Here is a 21,581-nt window from a genome sequence, read left to right on the forward strand (position 1 = left end):
GTCAGAATAAGGGAGAGAGAAAAAAATAAAGAGAAAAGGGGGACATGGTGTGCTCTTGGTTTGGTTACTTCGGATCAGCAAAAAGAAAAGGAAGAAAATAGACCGCATGGCATTTGGAGGTATTCCCACGTGAGTGTTTTGGAAGGAGATACATATTTCAGGGAAAGTTTGCACGCAAATCACGGAGAGGTCGTTGTTTCCACATTTGGCAAGAGGGTTGATTGTTTCCACGTGACGTTTGACTTGGAAAGAAAGGAGGTAAAGGACAATCAGATTTTCCTTGTTCGTTTGAGAGAGAAAAACTGCTGGGCGCATTTACATGGTAAGAGAAGGAAACTTGAAAGAGAATAGGCAAGTTTGTTCCACCGCTTAAAAAAAGCATCGTTGTTTGTAGAGAGCAAGTCCAGATTCGGTTGATCTATACACACAAAAAAAACGGTGGGAGGTTTCCAAGTCTGGACATGTCTTTGGAGAAAAAAAAGGAGGTTTGGTTCGGCTCCCAAATAACTCACTGATTCCTGCCTTTTGGAGGATTATTTCTTTTGGAAAGTTGGAACGACACTATTTTGGCTTCCATAAAATCTGTAATATGTGATACTGGTTTATTTGGAAGGAGCACTGATCACTTGGAGGTTGTAAAAAAAGAAGATAGCAGGAATAGCTAATTGAAGGAGGCTGGTACGTGACTCCTTGTGCCTAAAGAAAAAAAGTTGACTTGGTTAGGGAGAGGGCCACAAGATTTCTCTGCTGCCCCATTTGTTTTCCGTGTCACACAGGTTTTTGATTGCTCTATTGTCGAGGGTCTTCTTTTATCAGCCGCATCCATCGTTACGTCTGCCAGTGCAAACACATTTAAATTATTATTTTTTTCAACGGGGCATCGTGAATTCATTTGTGTCATAGGATCGCGTCTCTGATACAGTCTAGCCTAGGACCAGCACTCGACCACTTTGAACGAATTTTCAGCTTGCATTCATTAACGTGGTTGTAGCATTTGTTTCCACATATATAAAGCCAACCCAGCTCCATATATTTCTACATCGTGCATACATACGTTCACCCGACAATCGCTTTACCCAACTCTTGAAGTTATTTGACATCGCTGGTTGCCGGTCACCACCTGCTGCATGGCAAGAACTTGTAAGACTTTGATTTGCTATACTGTGAGCGTTTTACCATCATTTCCCAGTAGTTCATAGGAACATTATTTTTGGATTTTGTTTCTTGTTTCTACTAATCATGACAGGATCTAGAGTCAATTCATGGGGTTTGTCGATTGTGGGAGACGTGCCATCACCTATGCAAATACCACAACCGTCACAAGAGGTGCACAAACATCCAAATGCACATGATCAGGTTACTGTTTCTATACCACCATTTAATGGCTGTTTTAGACCTGCTTTATATATCGAATGGGAGTTTGACATAAATAATATATTTGCTTCCAATAATTTTGATGAACGTAAAAAAGTTAAGGTTGCGGTTGGTTCTTTCACTGGTTATGCTATAGTTTGGTGGAGTGAATATTGTCGGTTGCACCCTAATGATATACCTACTACTTGGGATGATTTAAAACTTGTCATGTGACATACATTCGTTCCCGCTTATTATACTCGTGACATGATTAAAAAGTTGCAATATTTAAAACAAGGTAGTGACACCGTAACGACATGTTATGATACTTTACAAACTACCTTGTTGCATTCCTCTTTAGTAGAAAGTGAAGAAGATTTTATGGATAGATTTTGGGGAGGATTAAATCGTGACATTCAGGAGATACTAATTCATGAAGAGTGTTATCCTATGGACCATTTGTTTCATCTTGCTTGCAAAGCTGAACAGGAAATAAAACGACATGTTGCCCACAAGGAGAACAAGCGCGAAATGCACATTCCAAGAGTTGATACGGTTGTCCCTTCAACTACTAGGCATACTATGACAACCACATCAGTTGTTGTGAGGACTACATCACCTCCACCATGTGACACATCATCATCGAGAGTGCCTACATCATCTGAGTTGATCATAAGAGGTAATGACAAAGGTACTAATCTTCCACCTCCACATGAGTATGATGAATGTCTTGTCAACTTAAATGCACCATGCGGTGAGCTACCCACTACTTTGATCACACCAGCTATTTTAGAGGACTATGTTGATGATTTGACTTTGCCATGTGATCAAACAATTTTGAGTGAACCCATTGAATTAACTATCGATGCAAAAGAATCAAATGAATCATGGAATAAATCAGATTTGGATCAAATACGTTTGAAAATAATTGTGCCAATGTTTAATAATTTTGATATGACCTCTAATCTTGGTGACGGTTCATCAATGTTGGGATGGTTTAATGATAAGCATTGTCAATCTTTTGATATGAATAAGAGCTTCACTTATATGTGCAAACTAAGTTGCAATATTTTCATGCCTTTGACTTCTTGTGATAATATATTGGATTTATATTTCACGACTTTTGAAGGGTACTCTTGTATAGCTGTGTCACCTATGCCCCAACTGAGATCAGTAAAAATGGATGACATATACATATAGAACATGTACACCTTGTCTGTTTTGTTAGCCAGTTTTCAGATTAAGCAACGCCGAGGACGGCTTTGTTTTCAAGAAGGGGAGGATGATGAGGACATGGCTACCACAGTTACACCCATATCCCCTATTGTTTTACCTCTTGGAACAGTTGCTAGAGCTTAGATACGCCAATTAGATTATCAGGTACTTTCGTTTCTTGGTAATGTTTCTAGTGTTCATGAGAATATGATGCTGCCTAACTTAGATACATTTGTGTTGCTTGCAATTGAAGGGCTTAGCACGGATAAGAAGGTTGAGAATTGGAGCATGGTCAAGCACGGAGATGAAGGTGCGTGCGAAGAGAACAAGAACGGAGGTTCAAGTGGAGATTTCCGGACTTTGAAGCCACCATGATGACATACAAGATGGACGAAATATACAGGATGGCCTTTCATAAATTTCGTCCATACCTTACTATTGGTGTTGCGCCACCTTATTTTGGGCCAGGCCCATGTAATCTATTTTTAGAGTCCATATTGTAGGGGAAACGACTTAGGAGGTGTTTTAGTCCCACCTTGCCAAGGGCGGACAAAATCCCCTCTCTTTTCCCTATAAATATAGCCCTTAAGGCATCGTTTAGACTCGGGTTTTATTTAGTTAAAAGTTAGCCATCGCTGCAACTTCGTGTACTTCGTTTGTGTCCAACGACCAGACCAAGACCGCTTATGAAACCCCACTTTCATCAATACTTCATCCATATTCGCAATATTCAGATTGCTTAATCATATTCTTGCTTGTTCTTCGATTGGTTGCAGGAATCGACCTTCGTGGTCAGGTTGATCGTGCTCCGGCATGGTCAATAACCTTTCGGAGTTGGTTTAGCGATTGCTAAGGCGCAACGTCGTGCATGTTTGTAGTCGGATCGTCAAAGTCGTCTCCACCAAATCGATCGTTATCATCTCATCGAAAGATCGGGACCCTCGCCTCTATCATAATGATATGGAGGGATTTATTGATATGATTGCTGTGGGGGAAACGAGGAAAGTTTCCGATGCGAGAATCACTAGCATACATTTTCCTGTTCTACGTTACTTTGCAATATTTGCTAGTAGATGCTTAATTGGTTGCGGGAACTGTGGGAACCTTAGTGCTCCTGATATTATTATTTTGCGCCATGCCTTGTTTCAAGATACTACTTTCAGTTTAGGCGCTATTGTTGCTAAACGGATAAATCTGAACCGTACTAAGGGCCCCGTCCTTGGAGGCATTTTTGCCTCACGCCTAGTTGCACACTATAACATACCTATCAGGCATTATGAGAAAGAAGAAAATTTGCTGCCTAATATTTTTCTAGATTATTAGAGCATGGTAGCACATTATTATATTGTTAAGAATAAGAAGAAGATGCTTAACTATAGAATGATTTTTGGTAAAAATAACTTTGAGACTATCACCTTGCCTGCTCCCTCTTTGTTTAACATATTTTCAGGTAAGTACCTTTTTTACCGGATGACGTTTATGCATACTGGAGTGTGACACCAGCTCCAAAGCCTGAGCCGGAACCACCCCAGGACCCTTATCGACAATTAGTTTATCAGTGGAATCCTGCAGAGATTGACAACCAGTGGCATCCAGAGGACACCCCTGCTTACACCGGAGAGGTCCACTTTGATCCATGGGCATAGACCAACTTAGGCCAAAAGCCTAAGATTGTGGGAGTACGTATCTCTCACCGACATTACATTCATGTCCACACACTCATGCAAGTTGTAGGTGCTCATACTCTTTCATTGTATCATCCATGCTAGTTTATTTTCATTTTATCGTTTTCTTATTGTGTGTTTGAAAAACCTTAAGAAAAACAAAAAAAAGTTAGTTGTAGCTTTCAGTTAGTTTACTTTCCATGCATGTAGTAGTAGTAATTAAAAAGAAACCCCAAAAAGATTTCTCGTTCTTCTTTTGCTTGTTGGGAGCTTTCCCGTGTAAATAGTTTTGTTTCTTTTCTTTCCTTTGGGGGTCGAGAGGAGAAGACCATGATGAAAATGTTGAGTGGATCTTATATGCATTATTGTTGATCTAACAAAGAGCCCATATTACCTTGTCTTCTCTCTTGAATTGAATGCTTGCAGATTCCAACTTAGTCCAATGCACGTGCAATATTATTATTATCCACACCGTTCGGTCGTGCAAGTGAAAGGCAATAATGACGATATATGATGAACTTATTGAGATAAGAAAAGTTGGTATGAACTCGACCTCTCTTGTTTTTGTAAATATGATTAGTTCATCGTTCCTGATTCAGCCTATTATGAAAGAAACATATTTGCAATGACAACTAGAGATTGTAGTTGCTTATGCCATGCTTAATTAGCTAGGAGTTTATAATGGTTTACCTTGCGTGCCAACATGCTATTAAAATGGTTGTGATGTGGTATGATAGGGTGGTATCCTCTTTTGAATGATTCGAGTGGCTTGACTTGGCACATGTTCACGCATGTAGTTGAAAAAAAATCACTATAGCCTCTACGATATTTATTTTCATGGTGCATTATATCCTACTCATACTTGCATTCGGTGTTGATTACTTTAATGCATGTTCATGACTGTTGTCGCTCTCTAGCTGGTCGCTTCCCAGTCTTTTTCTAGACTTCACTTGTACTAAGCGGGAATACTGCTTGTGCATCCAATTCCTTAAACCCAAAGTTATTCCATATGAGTCCACCATACCTACCTATACACGGTATCTACCTGCCGTTCCAAGTAAATTCGTATGTTCCAAACTCTAAACCTTCAAATAAACATTCTGTTTTGTATGCTCGAATAGCTCATGTATCAACTAGGGTTGTCTGTATCCTCGTTGCTAGGCGGGTTATTCTCAAGTGGAGTTGACTCCGCTCCTCATTCACGAGAAAATGGCTGGTCACTGGGATGCCCAGTCCCATTCTCAAATCAAATCAAAATAATTGCAAACAAAACTCCCCCAGGATTGTTGTTAGTTGGAGGCACCCGTTGTTTCGGGCGAGCCATGGATTGATGCTTGTTGGTGGTGGGGGAGTATAAACTTTACCATTCTGCTTGGGAACCGCCTATAATGTGTGTAGCATGGAAGATATCGAGATCTCTCGGTTGTTATGTTGACAATGAAAGTATACTGCTCGAAATATTATTCATATCTATTTCAAAATCGAGCTCTGGCACCTCTACAAATCCCTGCTTCCCTCTGCGAAGGGCTTATCTATTTATTTTTATGTTGAGTCATCATCCTCTTATTAAAAAGCACCAGTTGGAGAGCACCTCTGTCATTTGCATCCATTACTGTTATTTTACATTGAGTATGACTGTGACTGGATCTCTTTTAGCATGAATTACAATGTCTAGTCAGTCCTTGATCTTTAAAGGTGCTCTGCATTTATGTTTTGCGGTCTCAGAAAGGGCTAGCGAGATACCATCTTGTTATATCATATCATGATTGTTTTGAGAAAGTGTTGTCATATGAGATTTGTTATAATTGCTCGCTAGTTTATTATGTCATTGATATGGGCAAACATGAGACCTAAATGTTATGGTGAATATGGTTAGTTCATAATCTTTGCTGAAAACTTGAATGATGGCTTTACATATTTACAACAACAAGAGCAAACAGAGTTTGTAAAAGTTTTTCTTTATCACTTTCAGTTTATCAACTGAATTGCTTGAGGACAAGCAAAGGTTTAAGCTTGGGGGAGTTGATACGTCTCCGTCATATCTACTTTTCCAAACACTTTTTCCCTTGTTTTGGACTCTAACTTGCATGATTTGAATGGAACTAACCTGGACTGATGCTGTTTTCAGTAGAACTGCCATGGTATTATTTTTGTGCAGAAATAAAAGTTCTCGGAATGACCTAAAAATCAAAGGACATTATTTTTTGAATATATAAAAAATACTAGAAGAAGAATCCACGCTAGGGGGCCCACACCCTGTCCACGAGGGTGGGGGGCGTGCCTACCCCCCTAGGTGTGCCCCCTGCCTCGTGGGCCCCCTAATGCTCCACCGACCTCAACTCCAACTCCATATATTCACTTTCGGGGAGAGAAAAATCAGAGAGAAGGAATCATCATGTTTTACGATACGGAGCCATCGCCAAGCCCTAAACTCTCTCGGAAGGGCTGATCTGGAGTCCGTTCGGGGCTCCGGAGAGGGGAATCCGTTGCCATCGTCATCATGAACCTTCCTCCATCACCAATTTCATGATGCTCACCACCGTGCGTGAGTAATTCCATCGTAGGCTAGCTGGAGGGTGATGGGTTGGATGACAATTATCATGTAATTGAGTTAGTTTTGTTAGGGTTTGATCCCTAGTATCCACTATGTTCTGAGATTGATGTTGCTATGACTTTGCTATGCTTAATGCTTGTCACTAGGGACCGAGTGCCATGATTTCAGATCTGAACCTATTATGTTTTCACGAATATATGTGAGTTCTTGATCCTATCTTGCAAGTCTATTGTCACCTATTATGTGTTATGATCCATTAACCCCGAAGTGACAATAATCGGGATACTTACCGGTGGTGACCGTAGTTTGAGGAGTTCATGTATTCACTATGTGTTAATGCTTTAGTCCGGTACTCTATTAAAAGGAGGCCTTAATATCCCTTAGTTTCCAATAGGACCCTGCTGCCACGGGAGGGTAGGACAAAAGATGTCATGCAAGTTCTTTTCCATAAGCATGTATGACTATATTCGGAATACATGCCTACATTACATTGATGAACTGGAGCTAGTTCTGTGTCACCCTATGTTATAACTGTTGCATGATTGATTGCATCCGACATAATTCTCCATCACCGATCCGATTCCTACGAGCTTTTCCTATATTGTTCTTCGCTTATTTACTTTTCCGTTGCTACTGTTACAATCACTATAAAACCCAAAAATATTACTATTGGTATCGTTACCACTACTATCATATTACTTTGCTACTAAACACTTTGCTGCAGATATTAAGTTATCCAGGTGTGGTTGAATTGACAACTCAGCTGCTAATACTTGAGAATATTCTTTGGCTCCCCTTGTGTCGAATCAATAAATTTGCGTTGAATACTCTACCCTCGAAAACTGTTGCGATCCCCTATACTTGTGGGTTATCACATTTCCCCACATCAGCAACTTCCAGAAATACATATCACACGAATCTTCCCTTTACTGCACGAATCAAATTGGAAGATCATCAACCAAACTATTAAAAAAATCAGCAAGTGAAAGCAACAGAACAACACTTAAACATATTATTACCCCATGATTCATGCATTTGGAGAAGACTTGGACAGGGTTGAGGATTGTGGTAGAGACGCGACGGATGACTCTGCGTGATTTGCAGCAGTGGCACCACACCAAGGGCAGCGGGTTGCGATGAGCAACCGGCTGCGGTGCCTATGCCGGCGGGGGTGTGATGAGACCCACGGGCGATGGTATGGGTGGCGACTTGGCGCATATCTGGTTGTTGCCTACTGAAGAGCAGGTGGATGAGCAGCCAGCGGACATGGTTGCTGCGGCCAGAGCTTCTGATGCTAGGCAGAGTAAGTAGAGAAGAGGAGAAGAGAACGTTGGATATGTCATTTTCATTACTTGCAGAGTAGCATAGCACCATATATAGTCATAGTCTAGGTTTGGATTCGAACAAGCTACATGAGCACGTCTCCCTTTTTTCTAAAACTCGGCAATGTTTCTTTACTGGTACACTAGCTTGTTCTGTACGCCTTCTCAAGTCTTTGATTTTCATTCTTTTTTTGCGAGGAAGGAAGGATGATAAAATTGAGAGTTCCTGGGACTCGGACCTCTTGGTTGAAAACCAAGGGTGCTAGTCACAGATAAACCACAAGTATAGGGGATTGCAACAGTTTTTGAGGGTGGAGTATTCAACCCAAATTTATAGATTCGACACAAGGGGAGCCAAAGAATATTAAAGGTATTAGCAGCTGAGTTGTCAATTCAACCACACCTGGAGATTAATTATCTGCAGCAAGTGATCAGTAGCAAAGTAGTTTGATAATTTTGATAATAGTGACAACAACAACGGTAACAGTAACAGTGATAGCAGTAATTTGTAGCAAGTGTAACGGTGATGATAGTAAAAGTAACGCAACAAGATCAATAAGGATAAATTCGTAGGCATTGGATCGGTGACTTGTTGGATGATATTCATCATGAGACAGTTATAACCTAGGGCGATACGGCACTAGCTCCAATTCATCGATATAATGTAGGCATGTATTCCGTAAATAATCATACATGCTTTATTAAAAGAACTTGCATGACATCTTTTGCCCTACCCTCCCATGGCAGCAGGGCCCATCTTGGAAACTAAGGGATATTAAGGCCTCCTTTATTTAGAGAACCGGAACAAAGCATTAACACATAGTGAATACATGAACTCCTCAAACTATGGTCATCACCGGGAGTGGGCCCGGTTGTTGTCACTCCGGGGTTGCCGGATCATTACCGTAGTAGGTGACTATAACTTGCAAGATCGGATCTAAAACATGGGTATAATGATGAATTCATAAACGGTTCAGATCTGAAATCATGGACCCAGGCCCAAAGTGACAAGCATTAACCATGGAAAAGTCATAGCAACATCAATCTAAGAACATAATGGATACTAGGGATCAAGCCCTAACAAAACTAACTCGATTACATGATGAATCTCATCCAAATCCTCACCGACCAGCGAGCCTACGAAGGAATTACTCACTCCCGGTGGTGAGCATCATGGAATTGGCGATGGAGATAGGTTGGTGATAACGAAGATCGAAGATCCCCCTCTCGGGAGCCCCAAACGGACTCCAGATCTGCTCTCCCGAGGAAGAACAGGGCTTGGTGGCGGCTCCGTCTCGTGGATCACGATAATTCTTTCTTCCTGATTCTTTTCTAGAATAATGTGAATTTATAGTATCAGGGGGGTCATCAGCGGGGCCACCAGGTGGGTACAACCCACCTGGGCACGCCAGGAGAGGGGGGCGCGCCCTGGTGGGTTGTGCCCACCCCGGGGCCCCTCTCCTGTGTGTCTTGGCACCAGAAATTCTTATTATTGGTTTAAAAAATCCTGAAAAAGTTTCGTTCCATTCCGGGAACTTCTATTTCTGCACAAAAACAACACCATGGTAGTTCTGCTGAAAACATCGTCAGTCCGGGGTTAGTTTCATTCAAATCATGCAAATTAGAGTCCAAAACAAAAGGAAAAGCGTGAGAAAAAGTAGATACGTTGGAGACGTATAAACTCCCCCAAGCTTAAACCTTTGCTTGTCCTCAAGGAATTCACTTGATAAACTGAAACTAAGAAAGAAAAACTTTTATGAACTCTTTTGCTCTTGTTTGAATAAATAAGCTTAAACAGCACCCAGGTTTTCAGCCAGCATTATAACTAACCATGTCGACAATAACTCTTAAAGATTATAATGACTCATATCAATGACATAATCAGCTAGCGAGCAATAATAAGATATCTCAAACAGCAACACGTTGTCAAAACAATCATGATATAATATGACAATAATGGTATCTCGCTAACCCTTTTTGAGACCGCAAAACATAAATGCAGAGCACCTCCCAAGTTCAAGCAGCGACTAAACATTGTAATTCATGGTAGAAAAGATCCAGTCATGATGCACCCAACATTAGCTATACACAATGCATAAATCATGACCATTGTGCTCTACTCAGTTTCTGGCGCTTGTTTATAGAAGGTGATGACACAACATAAAAATAAATAGATAGTCCCTTCGCAGAGGGAAGCAGTGATTTGCAGAGGTGCTAGAGCTCAATTTTTAAAACAGAGATAAATGATATTTTGAGACATGCACCCTTCTCATTCACATCACGACCATCAGTTATCAACATCTTCCATGCTAAGCACGCTAGTGGCGGTCCCCAAGCGGAATGTAAAGGTTTTGACTCCATTGGGAGTTTTTGTTTGATTATGTAAGAGATGAACTCTTTTTGTATTTTGCAGTTTGGGACTGGGCATCCCTATTATCGCCCATTTCCTCGTGCGATGGCGAGTGAATAAACACTCGACCTAAGGATAACATGGTTAGCACGGAAGATATCGACCACCTCCTGTTGTTCCATGAACGATCCAGGCACACAAAATGGATAAATTTTTTAGAAGTTTTTAGAGGTGGCACATGCAAATTTACATAGGACGACAGGGTAATACCGTATATAGGTAGGTATGGTGGACTCGTCTGGAATAACTTTGGGTTCAAGGTTTTTGATATACAAGCAGAATCACCACTTAGTACAGGCGAAGGCTAGCAATTTAAGATTGGGAAGCGGCCAGCTAGAGAGGAACAACGATCATAACCAGGCATTATGCATAAGTAACATTGGACACTAGCATGAGTAGGATATGAACACCAGGAACATAAACATTATAGAGGCTATGTTGGTTTTGATTCAACTACATGCATGAACATGTACCAAGTTAAGCCACTCGAACATTCAGAGGAGGATACCATATCATCATACTACATCACAATCATTTTAACGCTATGTTGATATCCAAGATAAATCATTATCCACTCCTAGCTACTTATGCATGGTATGAGAAACTATAATCTCTAATTGTCATTGTGAACATGTTTAATCATGATGGGCTGAATCATGGGCACTAGATTAAACATATTTACACAGACAAGACAAGTCGAGTTCATACCAGTTTCTCTTTGCCACGGCCAGCTCATCGAATATCGTCATTATTGTCTTTCACTTGCATGACCGAATGATATGAAAATAATAATAGTGCAAGAGTGCCATGGACTAAGCTGGAATCTGCAAAACATTTTATTCAACAGGAGAAGACAAGGTAAAATGGGTTCTTATTAGTTCAACAGTTATTCATATGAGAGCCACTCAACATTTTCATCGTGGTCTTCTCCTCGGTACAACTCGAATAAAATAAAAGAATTTCAGAGAAACACACAGAAATATTTTTGGAGTTTTTGGTTTTCTTCAACAAGCAAATAATAAGCAAAAATGAGAAAAACTATTTACAGGGGAAAGCTCCCAACAAGCAAAAAGAAGAATAAGGAAATCTTTTTGGATTTTCTTTTTAGTACTACTACTAAGCATGCATAGAAAGTAAATTACTACAACTATTCATTTTTGTTTTTTTCTAAAGTTGTTCAAACACACAAGAAGAAAGCAAGAAAATAAATCTAAGCATGGATGATACAATGAAAAAGTGTGAACACCGACAAATGAAAAGTTATGTGAACATGAATATAAAGTCGGTGAGAACACGCACTCCCCCAAGCTTAGGCTTTTGGCCTAACTTGGTAGTGAATCAGTAGCTTGGAGGGTAGTATGGATCCTGAGGAGCAGACATCCACTCATCCCACTGCTGAGGAGTGGGCATCCACTAATCCCACTTTGGAGGTGCCTGTGCAGCCTCTGCACCAGTGTGAGCATTCCAGTAGGCGAGGATGTCTGCAGGCATAATCTGGTATCTGCCCCTGGCAACAGAGTCAAACAAAGCAGGTGCAGGCAAGGGGATAACATCATGAGTGTCAATGTTATAGACCAAGTTATAAGGAATGGAAATGCGAGGACGATCATGTGCAAGAAAGTGATGGTGATCCATGGCTGCACGGTCTAGGTAAACTTTAGTCAAAGGGAAATCATGAGGGCGTATCTCAACCTCGAAGTGAGCCGCCAAACGAGTAGCATAAATCCCACCATGTATTTTACCCTGAGATTTATTAGGGTGTAGTCGACGAGCCACGATAGCTCCCAAGCTATACGTGTTATCGCCATCAATGGCACGACGTAAAATAGCAAGGTCTGGTGAACTAAGTGCACCCACCTTCTGCCTAGCAAGCAAGCATTTGGTAATGAAATATGCAAAGTAACGAACAGTAGGAAAATGTAAACCAACGGCAGTGATGGATGACACTCTCCTCTCATCACCCACTATCAAAGTGTGACAGAAATCCTCAAACTCAGCCGGCCTAGGCTCGGCCAAGCTCCCGTCCGAAGGGATCAAGCATATGTCACAAAACTCAGTAAGTGGTATCTGATGATTTTTAGCATATAGATCAAAGCTCACTTCAGGAGGATTATTTCTAGGCAAGAAAGTAAAGCTTTGAACAAACACTACTAGGGAAAACCATATACACAGAATCTTAGCAGCAGCGCGGCACAAAAAGAGGCGCTATTGCTAATTAGCAGTAGCGAGGTTAAGAAAAGCACGCTACTGATGTAAATTTAGCAGTAGCGCGTGATGTCTAAACCGCGCTACTACAAAAATCTACCGACAGTACCCAACAACCTAAGTTTACCAGCAGCGCGGTGTCACGATGCGCTAGTGCTAATGCAATAGTAGTAGCGCGCTTTTTAGTCACGTCGCTGCTGCTAATTTTGAAATTGTCCACATGGTTGGCCCGTTTAGCAGTAGCGTGTGTGACGAAAGGGCACTACTACTACGCTCTTAGCAGTAGCGCGTATTTCCTCCCGCACTACTGCTAAGACGTGGCACCCCACCACCTTTTCCCACCCGTACGTCCTCCCCTCCCCCATCTCCTCTCCTCCCTTTCCCCTACCTCCCACATCCTCCCTCTCTCACTCTTCTTCTTCCTCAATACTTCGCCCCCATTACTCTACCTCTTCTACCTCCCTTTCTCTCTCTCTTCATTACTCCTAGCTAACTAACACCACCTCCATTAATGCATCTCCTTTCTCTTTTTCCTTCCCCCTCCACTAGTTGAAGTTGTCTCCTCCAAAATTAGCTAGCTAGGTAGATGTAGCATTTAGTCAAGTGACCTATTTGCCCCCTAACTAGATCTATTTTTGTCAAGAAGAGCTTTGTGCACTTTTGATCTCCCTACATCATCATCTCCACCGTGTGCTCGATCTCGAGATAGAGGTGATTAAAATTTCATGCTTTTGCAAAATGGAAATATGTGTATGTGTGTGTGATAAGATAATCAGGAAATATGGTGGAAATTGTGTGTGTGGCATGAGTTGACGCCAAATTGTGCTTTTGAGTTGCCTATGTTTTGCCGAAATGTCGATTTATTTCCGTTTCGGCGAATTCCGGGCAAACTCTAGATCTATATATGTCCTATTTTTAGGGAAGGTCATGCCGAATTTTTGTATGACTTTGATGCATGCGCGCATTATTATAATCAATTTGTTTATTGTAACCATGCAGACATTCATGATGGTCAGTGGAACAATGGTGGACAGGTGATCGCGGTCGGTGGTGTAGGACATGAAAGAAAATAACCGAACAGAGGTTTTATGTCCGTGTCGAAAATGCAAAGGAATAGTTTGGCTCTACCCCTATGAAGATGGTCATGTCGAAGCGCACCTGCTCATGACTGGTTTCATGGATGGCTATACTCGATGGATAATTGAAGATGAGGATGACGATGTTGAGGACGCCGACGGGGCAAGAAATGACGATACGGGGCAAGACGAAGAGATGATCAATAATGGCGGCGGGGAAGAGGTCAGACATGGCAGCGGAGAAGGAGCCGGACATGGCGGCGGAGAGAACGACATGGACTCCACGCAGCAGAGTTCGTTAGTACTAAGTTCAATCGTACGGGACCCTCATGTTCAAGCACTGCTTCACAAGAAGACAAGTACTGAGAGTGCTGCTTCTAGAGAGGAGGCTAAGCTGGAGTAACTAGTGGAACACTCGAACACTCCATTGTATGATGGTTGCAATCTTGAGGTGACCCGCTTGAGTTTCACGCTCCAACTCCTGAAGACGAAGGCTAAACACAAATGGACTAACACTAGCCTCGATGAGCATCTCAAGTACCTAAAGGATGTTCTTCCCACGGGGAATCTATGTCCTACTAGTGTTGATGAGGCCAAGAAGATCATGTGCCCTCTTGATCTGACACACGTTAGATACCATGCATGCATCAACGATTGCATAATTTATTAGAAGGAGCACGCAGAAAAAACAAGCTGTCCTGTGTGCAATGCTTCTCGATACAAGAAGGACGAGAAGAAATCTCCCCAGAAAGTTGTATGGTACTTACCGATCACTCCCTGTCTCAAGCGGTATTTCGTAGATCCCAAGGAAGCAAAGCTAATGCGCTGGCACACGGAGAGGAAGAAGCCTGACGATGGAGATGATCCGAAGCTGAGACACGTCAAGGATGAAAGCCAGTGGAGAGCGTTGAATAACTTCTATTGGTATTTCGAATGTGATGCAAGGAACACCATGCTCGGCGCGTGTACCGATGGCATGAATCCATTTGGTAACCAGAACACCAACCATAGCACATGGCCCGTGTTTGTATGGATGTACAACCTCCCCCCTGGTTGTGTATGAAGTCGAAGTACATTCACATGAGCATGCTTATTCAAGGGCCGAAGCAACCAGGAAATAATATTAATTTGTATCTTGGGCTACTTCAAGAGGAGTTCAACACGTTATGGAAAACACCGGCCAAGACATGGGACGCCAACAAAGGCGAGTATTTCTACATGAGAGTCGCGCTGATCACGTCGGTGCACGACTATATTGGTTATGGATATGTCGCAGGCCAGGTGTGTCATGGATATTGCGGATGCACATGGTGCATGGATGATACGACGTCTCAACAGCTAATGTCAAGGAAAGATGGTGGGTCTGGGAAGATCGTGTACATGGGGCATCGAAGATGGCTCGAACAGGACGACCCGTGGTGAAACTGTGGAGATCTATTCAATGGTCACACTGAGCATCGAGGACCTCCATGTAAGCGGAGCGGTGCCGAAACCGATGAACTATTGAAAAACTGGAAGGAGTGCCCCCCGCCGGGAAAGATGATGAAAAAGGCGTTGGAGCCACTCCTGAAGGTATGGAAGACGAGGTCTGTGTTCTAGGACTTGGAGTACTAGCACAAACTCGATACACCTCATTGCCTTGATCAAATGCATATCTGTAAGAATGTCCTTGAGAGCTTGCTCGCGACACTGATGAACATGACGGATAAGACCAAGGATGGGCCGAAGGCAAGAAAAGACTTGCAAGATTTGAAAATCAGGGAAGATCTGCACATGCCGCCCCATAAAAAGTTAGATGAGACAAAGACGGAGATAGAGGCGCGGGAGAAGAAGTGCAAGAAAATAAAGAAAGAGGATTATTGCCCCCCTTCTTGCTTCACCTTAAGTCAGGCTGAGATCGGTCAATTCTTTAAGTGCCTTACTGGATTCAAAGTTAGTTCCGGTTACTGTGGCAAGATAAGCAAATATCTAGACACGGACAAGAAAAGGTTTAGCGGGATGAAGTCCCATGATTGTCATGTGATGATGATGCAGATACTACTAGTTGCCCTTAGTGGGATAATGGACAAGCACGTCCGTGACCCGCTTATTGGTCTCTGCAACTTTTTCGACATCATCTCTCAAAAGTCAATCGGTATGAAGAAGCTCCAAAGGCTACATGAAGAGATCGTTGTGATACTGAATGAGCTTGAGATGTACTTCCCGCCCGCGTTCTTTGACGTGATGGTGCATCTGTGCGTCCATATTGTGGACGACATAATAGACCTGGGGCAGTCATTTCTGCACAACATGATGCCGTTTCAGAGGACGAATGGGATCATCAAAGGATTCATTCATAACATGTCCCGTCCGGATGGAAGCATCGTCCAGGGCTATCTGACACAAGAGTGCATCTCTTTCTGTGATAATTTTCTATATGGCGCAGACCAGCCGCCTGATGTTAGTGTTGGTTTGCCCGTTAACAAGCACGATGGGAGGCTCGAAGGAGAAGCTCACTCCAACGGTCGCAGGGAACTGCACGTGGCATACTCAGATCGACACAGCGACTTTGACGGAGCAAACTTGGTAGTGCTACAACACCTAGACAAGGTAGATCCTTTCGTGGCACTGCACAAACAAGTTATCGCAAAGAAGTATCGTGACCGAGGGGTAGCAGGACGGACGCCGAAGGTACTAGAGAGCACAACTCCACTTTCCTGCATTGGTTGAAAGGGCATATTATTGCTAATCCCCCGAAGGAGGGCTCTAAGGATGGATTGCTCATATACGCCTTAGCACATGGCCCCTCGCGCAACCTCGTAACCTATCAGGCATAAGATATTAAAGGATACACGTTCTACATGGACGCCAAAGATATGGACAGTGATGATCAGAACTCAGGGGTGACGATGGAATGCATGACCGGCAGCGACAACGGCGCAACTGAAAGATCTTATGGAAGGGTCGAGGAGATCTGGGAGCTTGACTACTCTGGACTACACAACACAACGATGTTCCGTGTCAGATGGGCTAAGAATGTCGAAAGAGAAAACTGGAATTTCACTACCATGACTATACCCGACGCCAAGAGCGCTACCGTGAACGCTATTGCAAAAAACGAGCCATGGGTACACGCTAAGCACGTGACACAATGCTTCTTCATAACCGACCCACGCAATCCCAGCCGTGTTGTCATGAGGACGGGCAAAAGGAACATCATTGGAATGGATGGAGTCGCCAACGAGGAAGACTACAATCAGTACGACAATCCAATGAGGGAAGATGACGATGATGAAGAAGTATACGTCAAAAGAAGAATCAGTACTACATTACCTAAGAAAAATCATACTCCATGGAAAAGGCAAAGTCACAATGAGGGGCTCAATTATTCTTCAACTAACAAGAAGGGAAAGAAGTTGACTCAAAAACGAAAACGTCAACGCTGAGGAACCGTATGTTATCGGTCAAATGATGTAATATATATATGTTCCTATTTTGTATACACACTTAGCCATTATTATCCATGGGTCGAATGATGTAATATATATGTTCCTATTTTGTATACATGTTTAACCGTCAAATGATGCAATATATATCGCCTTCCCTTCGTTCACTGCTCTCGGAAAAAAATGAGAGAAAATAAAGGAAAAGAAAATAGAAGGAAACAAACAGGAAAACTTTTATATATAGGTACTGGTTATAGCAGCAGCGCTTTCGTGAGAAAAGAGCTACAGCTAGTCAAGATAGTCATAGCGGTTTCCACATGAAAGCGCTATAGCTACCTGAAGTAGCTATAGCGCGTTTTGCCTAAACGCGCTACTGCTATGCCCACTTAACTGCCAAAATCCCCGCTCCTCCCTTCATCCCACCTCTTTTCCCCCAAATCCCCATGCTCTCCTCCTCGTCGCGCCTCTGCGCTCACCCCCGACTGACCCCGGCGCCGGCCCCGACCCCGACCGGCGCCGACCCCGACCCCGACATGACACCGACCCCGACCCCGGCGCTCGACCCCGACCCCAACCCCTCCCAACCTCGGCCGCCATCGGGCCTGCACCCTCGGTAAGCCCCCCACCGCTCCTCCTCTCTCTGGTAGCTAGGTTTTTTGGTTAATTTACTTTGGTTTTAGTTAGGGTAGATGGTTAATTAGGTTATATATTTAGTTAGGGCAGATGTGATATGTGGACATGTGATGTTTTGGACATGTCACATTTGGAATTTGGACATTTCATTTGGGCATGATGATTATGTGCAGGGTAAATGATCTGAGTGGCCTATGTGACGCTGGAATGTTGATTCATTTCTGCTCCGGTGAATTTCAGGCGCTCGGTATGTCCATTTTATAGCAAAGTTCATGCCGAAATTTTCCGTCAATTTTGGCAAGATTTGTGCTAGATAGATTTCTTTTTTTTATGTCATTTCTCATTTTTTTCATAGTTTTACAATTAAACGAGGAGACTTAATCATAGGAAACATGTCGAACAATGAAGAAACTGGGCCTTCTGACCAAGATGCAGACGAGATGGATTATGAGGGTGAACAAGAGTACCTCAACTATTTGACTCCTAAGACGAGATTGTTGCAAAGTCAAGGTTTGCAGGTCGGCCTCGATGATGGTACTGACGCCGACATCGACACCGACGGCGTTGGCACCGATGGCAGCGCCAAACTGGCGGGGAAGGTACCGGCGCCGATGCCACTACCGAAAAGAAGAAGCAAAAGAAGCAGAGGATACGAAAACCTAACAAACTAGGGATTGGACAACAGGTGATCACAAAGATGGCACCTGGCAAGTTTGAGCCATTAGAGCCGGATGAACCTCGCAAGAGCTATGGGAACCAAGTAGGATGCATCCTACGGGAATGCGCAAGCATCAACGACGATGCCTTAAGGAGTAAAGAACATTTGACGCAGTTTCTCCTGACGAAGTTGCACAAGAGATTCAAGTTCCCCGACCGGGATGATAACATAGAACAATCGTGGGATGATCCGAAGATGAAAAAGATTAACAATCACGCCATGGGCATGTTCAGCAATGATTTGGCCTCCTGGAAAGGAAGTGTGAAATGAGCTATTGATGCTGAGGAACCCCTATCCAAGATTCTGGAGGAAAATCCGACACTTACGGAAGAGGAGTTCGAAAAGTTTGAGGACACTTGCGCTACCGAGGCAGCCAAGGCTAAGGCTGCGAAATTCAAGAGCCTTCAACAAAGGAACACGGGGAAGCATCACTTCGGAATCCATGGCTACCTCGGTAAAAGGCCCATATGGGATATGGAGGACGCGGAACGTGAAGCCGCGGGTATCCTAGACCCCTTAGCGAAGTTCACCAACCCCTTGGAGCATGACTTCATTAGGGCCCGCTACAAGTGGGACAAGGAAAAAAAGTTTTTTTACACGGACCAGATCACGAGGAAATTGATTAGACTACTGGTAATTATTCTTTTACCACCTTACATTTAGCTCTAGATCTAGTCGACTACAGATTCCTAAACGGTTCACTCTACTTTTGCAGGAGAAGCAACACCAGCTTGCAGCCGAAAGCCCTACTTCTTCAATGAGGGCCAAGTGGGACACCCCTCTCAACCAGGCCTTGAACGAACTTAAGGGACTCCCTTTGTGCCAGCGGCCGCAATATGGTCGTGTGCACGGCCCTGGAGACGGCGCCACGTGGAAGGTGTTTTACAACAAGGGCCCGGAGGCCAAGAAGCAGAAAAATAAGTTTAGTCAGGCAGACATCGACGAGAAGGTGAAGCTTGTGTTCGAGAAAAAAGCAGCTGAGGACGCAAAAAAACAGCCAAGGAGAAAAATGAGTTGCTACAACAGGCAGTCAATGCAGCTGTAACTGCCTGCAGAAATGATTTCTCTACTAACTTGGTTCTAGCTATCATCAACTGGACGAAGGAAAATCCAGACAAGATGGTACATGATTTCCCATTGCCCAGTTTTGTCGGGAGCAACTCCGTGAACAACAACACCACCGCACCATCACTTGCTCACGCAACCGGGCCTTCTCTTGCAATCGCTCCCGCTCATAGCAGCCCGTCCTCAGTCTCTGGCGCGCTAGGTGGGCCTTCGTCTTTGGCTGAGCTCGACGCCCTCACGGTAATTACATGCCGCACCAACATATATATACATATATATATACTATATTCCATTTTCATTGCATTTTGGATGTTTTACGCCACAGACATGTGTTTGCAGGCCGAAGAAACAGCGTGCACCGTACTCTACTTGATCAAAGGCGAGAAGGTGGACGTGGGAAAGGGGATGATAATGAACCCCTTGAAACCCACGTTCCACAACCAGCCGATCCCCGCTGGGCACTTCAGGGTTAACTTGTCCAGTGTGAAATTGGGGCACGAGGATTTGCCTCCTCCAGTACAGCATGTGGGAGAGGACGACGAGACCCCGCCGCGGATTGGAAGCTGCAAGGGTTGGGTGCTGCTATGGCTGAAGAATCTTATTCGTCTGGAGCCGGCCGAGAGCACACCAATAACTACACATCAACAAGCATGTGCGGAGACCATCACCCCGCCTACGCAATTACCAGCTCCTGTACTGCCGGGTGAGAGCGGCGGACAACGTGATGAAGGGGGTGCAATAGTACTGGCTGATGTAATCGGTCCTGTAGAACAGAGAATGGATGATGAGACGGAGGTCGACCCAATGGGTTTCCTCAATACAAACGCGTATGAGTGTGACTTAGATATGATGAATCAACCATATGACGAATCGGGGTATCAGCATGCTAATGACGATATGGATTTTCTGCCCGGGCAGGAAGGTCGTAGAAGGGATCACAAAAAGTCTCTCTTCATGAAATCCTCACAGGACACGCCTGAAGATTCCGCCTCAACACAGGCACAACTAGCCGGGGGTCGTACAGTGCTTAGCCTGGGAACACTGGGGCAGGGGTTAAGGAAGGGTCTGGAAGGTGTGCCCAAGAAAAAAGGATAGGATGAGATCGGGGAAGATAGCTTCCTCCAAATAAGCCAGAGCACATAGCAGCCAGATGATGGATTATGAAGAGCGTGTACCATGAAAGGTGCGGACATGTTCCATCTCATGGGCGAGCCGATGCTACTGCCGAAACCGCTGGAGGCACTATCAGGGGATCTCAGGAGACTGCACGACCATGTGCTATCGACTGAGGAAAGCCTACTAGCCTCGCAGGATCCAGGATATCTGACATATGCGGCTCGTGTTCCTGAGGGGAAGTGCTACGTCGACACACAGCCCGTGGAGGTGTTCTTCCTGCGGTTTGACCATATCTTTGACATGTTTCTGACAAGGCAGCTCGATTTTACAATCGTCCGCCTTTTTGCGCTACATATGAGCTCCATCATGAAGAGACAAGTCTCGCATATCTGTGTGGCCGATCCGTACTACATGCACAAGTCTTTATTGAGTCTCGGCGACTTTGATCGTGAAATTGCTAGGGACTACCTCCAAAACTTCATGGTACAGAATAAGGACCAGGAAATTGTCCTCCTGCCTTATCATCCAAAGAAAGTCAATTTCGGACAACCCTTTCATACATTTCAATCATTCCTTCTTGCTCATATGGAGAATAATTTGAGGTGTCTTTTCCCCGCAGCAAGGGGCGCGCCATCCTTATCGTTCTTTACCCGCGAGTCTCCCACGCCGTGTATTTCGACCCTTCTAGAGACTACGAGAAGAAGGACTACACCCACATAATGAATACTCTAGATGATGCTCTCCAAGGCTTCAGCATTAGAGGTGGCACATGCAGATCAGGAAACAAAGGAACAAGAAGATGGGTTTCGCGCATAAAACTAACTT

The sequence above is a fragment of the Triticum urartu genome, chromosome 7A (assembly GCF_056163025.1).
Source record: "Triticum urartu cultivar PI428250 chromosome 7A, HENAU_Tu73, whole genome shotgun sequence".
Lineage (NCBI taxonomy): Eukaryota > Viridiplantae > Streptophyta > Magnoliopsida > Poales > Poaceae > Triticum > Triticum urartu.